Source organism: Rhincodon typus, chromosome 13, assembly GCF_021869965.1.
Source record: "Rhincodon typus isolate 14 chromosome 13, sRhiTyp1.1, whole genome shotgun sequence".
Lineage (NCBI taxonomy): Eukaryota > Metazoa > Chordata > Chondrichthyes > Orectolobiformes > Rhincodontidae > Rhincodon > Rhincodon typus.
Window position 1 is genome coordinate 29,678,603 of NC_063344.1, and position 6,119 is coordinate 29,684,721.

The following is a 6,119-nucleotide window of genomic DNA, read 5'->3' on the forward strand; positions in this document are numbered from 1 at the left end:
TAACTAACCCGAAAGTGCTCCCCTACTAACATTTCAGTCACTTTCCGTCTTATTTCCCAAGAGAAGGTCCGAGGGTTATGAATCTTTGGAATTCAATATAACAGAGGGTTTGGGAGCTTAGCTGTTAAGTATTTTTAAAGTAGAGATTGACAGATTTCGAATAATGCGAAGGACATAGTGAGTGCATGGGGGATAAAAGGCATTGAAGTAGTGATCAGCCATGATCATATTGATTGGTGGAGCAGGATTAAATAGCTGAACAACCTACTCCTGTCTCAATGAATTTTAACTGAAAGTTTCCCTTCAACTGGATGATAATAAAAGTGGAAGGCACACAACTGCTGGCGACAATAGAAGAATGTAAAAATTAAAGAAACAAAACTGCATAATGCAGAACACCAAGAAAAATGCTTCTTGATAAACCCTTTCACTGCTTTCATAGATATTACATTAAAAATTTGTACATGAAAATTGGAGACATTAAAAAGGTTGTGAATCTTTACTCGATTAAATTGCTTAGTTGAATTTAAGCAAAATGGTGCTCAACTCATTGAATGTATTAATATCTCAATGGTGCAGTGTACGTAAAAATATTCACAAGAGCAAACTTGCAATAATTTTCAGTTAAATATACAAGAATATCTTAACTTTTAATTAACATTTTTAATTTTGACTAAAATTTGAACTTGCTTGCGAGTTTCTTTTACTGCAAAATTCACGAAGACAGTAGGCAAAAGAAATTTTATTCAGTTGAGTGGATACAAATTGGCAGAAACAAATCTTTGTACCGTAAACTTCATTTGTATTTTTCAAACTTGCTCCTCTAAGTAGAAGATTTTCTGGTCCCAGAGGTCTGAAAACAGATGACACAAAAACGTCACATTTCTTTTCAGCAACATTTCTATCTAAATCTACAGTCTGTCAACAAGGCTACAAATTCGGTAGTTTTTACTTGTTCAAAAATCTTAAACATTTGACATTGTAGTACTAAAGCAAGTAATTTCTGGTGTTCCAATGGAAGCAGTTCTGAAAGACAACCTGGTTCCCTTATTGCAAATACACCTGGTTTCTACCAGAAAGGCACAATTAACAAAAGGCAAACATGTTCTGAAGTTGCAACTTTGGTAGTCTGGCTAGGATATTTGGCAATAGTTGGGAAAATTCCTTGCAGTTCAGGAACTCAATCACTAACAACATTGTGAGCCTACCTACAACAAATGGGATGCAATGGTTCAAGAAGGCAACTCACCACCATCTCAATAGCAATTAGAGATGGGCAATAGACACTGGTCCAGGCAGTGACACCCACATCCCATGAATTAATATAAAGGAGAAATCCACATTCTCATCTGTATAAGGAGATAACCACACTCAAACGTAGATAGTCCACATGCTATTGGAAGGTAAATAAGAACAACTTCTGCTAGCAGCATGTAGGTTAGCTGTGACTTTTTTCCCTATTTACTTTGCTCTTTTCATTCAGTCAATTTTGTATCCACACTGTGACTGTCCATTTAAAAAATAAGCTATAGCTTTTCTCATAAAGCTGTTGTGTGGTACTAAATCTAATGCCTTTTCAGAAACACTCGCTAGTAAAACCCTCAACCCATTCTCATTGCAGTCAATCCTGCAGCTTCGGTCCTCATTTTCACTACCCTCAATCCCATACCTCCAAATCTAAATGCGATAAACTTCAGCATAGTGTGCATTATGCATTGTTGGCCATCACAATGTGCTGTAAAACCTCAACCACTGCTGTAGGTTGTGAGGTGTAAGAAATTTTCGAATGCACAAACACTGAAGTAAACAGAAGACTAAATGCTGAACAGATGGGACAGCAAAGATAACCCCTCAGCATTTGTTTTTCCACTACCAGTCACCTTCAAACACTTCACCTTCCCATATTTCTGTAACATCCTTAAAATTTACATTCATGACCTAGACTCAAGTTTCTGAAATTCAGGACTCCTGCATTTCCATCCCCACTCCTTCACCTTATCATTGACCAGCATGCCTCAGTCATCCAAGCATATTCTTCAATTCCATTCTTAAGCCCTCTGCCCCTCAACCAAATTTGCTCTTCCACCTCTCTGGTTCAGTACCCCTTCTTTATCTGATTATGACTGTTAAAGGACTTGGATGACAGAAGGAGGCCGTTGTGTCTGCTCTTTGAAAGGGTAATTCAATTAGTCCCACTTCCCAGCATTTTTCTCAACAGACTTGCTTTCCAAAAAATTATTCCATTCATTTATGAAAGTTGCTATTGGAGTAGCTTCCACTATCCTTTCAGGGAGCTTTGCTCCATTTAAGATCTTTATAAATGCCCAAGTTATTATTGATGTTCATAGACGTGTACTTTCCAACTGCAGCTATTTTATAGGAACGATGAGCATGAAATGAAAAAAGGTGGCATATGTAAGATTTACAAAACTGAAGACACAAAGCCCTCAAAGAATACAAAGATAGCAGGAAAGAGCTCGAACAAGGAATTTGGAAGGGTAAATGGGGTCATGAAATGTCCTTGGCAAACTGGATTAAGGAAAATCCCAAGGAATTTTATACATATGTAAGGAGCAAAAGGGTAGCTAGTGAAAGGGCAGGTCCACTCAAGAACAAAAGGACAGAATTTATGCGTGCAGGCAGATAAAGTATTTGATGATGTCTTTAACTAATACTTTGCATTGGTATTCACAAAGGAGAAGGACATGGTAAATAGTCAGTCTTGGGAAAAGTATGTTGATATTCTGGGGAATATCAATATAGTAAAAAAGATTAGGTGTTGGGTATTTTGAAAAGCATTAAGGTAGACAAGTCCCAGGACCTGACGGGATCTATCCTGGAATGCTGAGGGAGGCAGATGAGGAAATTGCTAGGGCCTTGAATGAAATCTTTGCATCCTCTTTAGTCACAACAGAGGTCCCAGAGGACTGGTGAATAGCCATCGTTGCTCCTTTGGTTGACAAGGGCAACAAGAATAGTTGGGAAATTATAGAACAGTCCCTTATGCCAACAGTACGGAAATTATTGGAGATAATTCTTAGGGATAGGATTTACTCATTTGGACAAATATGGATTCATTTGTGATAGGAAGCATGGCTTTGTGCAGGGAAGGTCGTGTCTCACAAACTTGATTGAGTTTTTTTGAGGAAATGACAAAGATGATTGATGATGACAAGTGGTATATATCTATATGGACTTTAGCATGGCCTTTGACAAGGCTGAGACAAAAGGTGAAGTCACATCAGATTCACAGTGTGTTGCCAAGATGGATACATAACTGACTTAGTCATAGAAGACAGAGTAGCAATGGAAGGGTGTTTTTTCTGACTGGAGATCTGTGACTAGGGATGTCCCACAAGGATCACTTTTGAGACGCCCACTGTTTGCTTTATATATGATTTGGAGTAGAACATATGTGACCTGATTGTATGTTTGCAGATAACACAAAGTTTAGGGGAGCTGCAGAGAGCGAGGCGAATTGCCAGAGGGATGCAGCAAGACACAGATGGCGACTTGAGTGGAGAAATACCAGAGTTTAATCTGGATAAATGAGAGGTGATGCATTTTGGGAGATCTAATGCAGAAGGGAAGTATACAGTAAATGGCAAAATGCTCAGTACCATCAACATATGGAGGGATCTAGGCATACAGGTCAACAGATCCCTGAAAGTGGTAACACAAATGAATAAGCTGGTCAAGGCAGCATATAGCATGCTTGCCCTCAGTCAGGGCATAGAGTATAAAAATTGGCAAGTCATGTTGCAGCTGCATATAACTTTAGTTAGGCCACATTTGGAATATTGTTTACAGTTCAGGTCACAACATTAAAACGATGTAGAGGCTTTGGAGAGAAACGGTTTACCAGGATGTTGCCCGGTTTGGACAGCATTAGCTATGAGAAGAGACTGGACAAACTTGGCTTGTCTTCACTTGAATGCTGAAGGATAAGGAGTGACCTGATAGAAGTTTACAAAATTACGAGAGACCTGGATAGAATGGATAGTCAGTCTTCCCCCCCTCAAAGGGTAGAAATGTCAATAACCAGGAGATATAGGTATAAGGTTAAAAAAAAGGGCTAAGTTTTTTTTATACGTATACACAGAGTGGCAAGTGCCCGGAATGCATGCCACAAGTGGTAGTGGAGGTGGATTCAAGGCCCCAACAATTTCCTCACCTGCCTCCCTCAGCATTCTGGGATAGATCCCATCAGGTCAGGAGACTTGTCTACCTTCATGCTTTTCAAAACACCCAACACCACCACTTCTTTTATATTCACATCCCCTGGATATCAATATACCCCTCCCAAGACTCACCACCCACCATGTCCTCCTCCTTTCTGAATGCCAATCTAAAATTATTCATTAAAGACCTCATCCACTTCCTCCGGCTCCAGGCATAAATTCCCTCCTTTGTCATTTGAGTGGATCTATTCTTTCCCTAGCTATTCTCTTTCTCCTTCTCCTTACATATGTATATAATGCCTTGGAATTTTCCTTAATCATGTTTGCCAAAGACATTTAACGGCCACTTTTAGCCCATCTAATTCCTTGTTTTGAATTCTTTCCTGCTTTCTGCATTTTCTGGGGGCTCTTTCTGTCTTCAGTTTCCTAAACCTTATGTATGCCTCCTTTTGCTTTTTGACTAAGGTCTCAATTCTCTATTTTCACAGGAAAATGCTAGCCTTGAACCCTAATCAACTGGCCTTTAAAAAGATTCCAACATGTCAGATGTAGATTTACCCTCGAACAGCTGCCCCTAGTTGACGTCCCCAGCTCCTCCCTAACATTGTGGTAATTAGCCTTCTTCCAATTCAGCACTTACTTTTATCTTTATGGACAAAGAACTTACAACTTATAGAATTATGGTCACCATTCCCAAAATGAGCTGCTTATTCTTAAACTATGTACAGGTATAAACATGGTTACAAATTAAGACCACATGTTAAAATGGCTTTCATCCTGGAAAACTATAACTGGTATTTGGCTTCCTCCAGTGTCAAAATGAGGCCAAACATATACTGTAAGAACAACTGGAGCTTACACTCAACGGCCTGAATGTTGACTTCTCCAGCTTCAAAATCCCTCCATCCCCAGCCTTATCTCATCTCCCACCCCTCTGACCTGTCCATCTTCCAACTCACCTACCCGCTCCACCCTTTCCACTGACTAATCACTGTAATCCCTTATCTGCATCCACCTATCACTATCCTACCTACCCTTCCCCTGTCCACCCAAATCCCTCTATTTATTTCTGGGCTTCCCTCCCCTCCCCTCCCCGTCCCCAGTCCTGACGAAGTGTTTCAGCCTGAAACGCTGACTTTCCTGCTCCTCTGATGCTGCCTGACCTGCTGTGTTTGTCCAGCTCCATGTTTATTGACTCTGGCTTCCAGCATCTGCAGTCCTTACTGTTTATTGGTATTTTATAACTGGCTCTCCTCAAAAATTGTGAATAATTTATATAAATATTTTTAATTATGACAGGAATTCTTTATAATTTTATAGCAAAACAGGTAGTGCAAGTTCTCATACCTCACTATGTTGTTTGAATTTTGTTGGATTCTAATTTGGCCAACAAACCTGTAAAGAAAGTTATGAAATATTGAAACAGAGCAAATACAAAGAAAATAAAGCTTAAACTTGCTACAGAATAGGTTCACACAGACCATGTCGTACAATCATTTTCTTTCAGCTCACCTATACAGGTCTGGTTCTGGCTGATGGCAGGTTATGACAGCCCTCAATGTGTCTAGTTGAGGAACAGTGCGCAACTTAGCTATTTCAGGAACTGCATGATGTGTCTAAAAGAGAGCATAACAAGGATTAAAATAAAAGTGTAAAGTCTACCATTCAATAAACTGCATGAAGTTCTAAAAGTCTAGGATTTTTTTTATCATTTCAAGTCCCATTGAATGACATTTTAAAATGACCATTCATTTGCCCATCTGCATTTAACATGTCATTTGTAGAAATAACCATTTTTTGAGAATGGAAAGATGATTATTGATGAGTAAGGCTGTTCAACCATTTAAATTCACCTATCCAGTGAGACGAGAGAGTTGCTGGTTTCAGAAGTCAATTACTTCTCAAAGGAAAGTTCAGCTTCCATTTATTTTGATTATA

The 6,119-nt window shown here is 39.2% G+C and overlaps 1 long non-coding RNA gene across 1 annotated transcript; it reads right to left on the reverse strand.

Annotated features, from left to right (window-relative positions):
- Nucleotides 1-695: 695 nt before the first annotated feature.
- LOC125484684 lies at nt 696-5,799 on the reverse strand. Its single transcript, XR_007263511.1, has 3 exons — nt 5,694-5,799; nt 5,529-5,576; nt 696-853 (listed from the first exon to the last, which is right to left on the reverse strand). It is a non-coding gene; the product is annotated as an uncharacterized LOC125484684 (long non-coding RNA).
- Nucleotides 5,800-6,119: the final 320 nt, after the last annotated feature.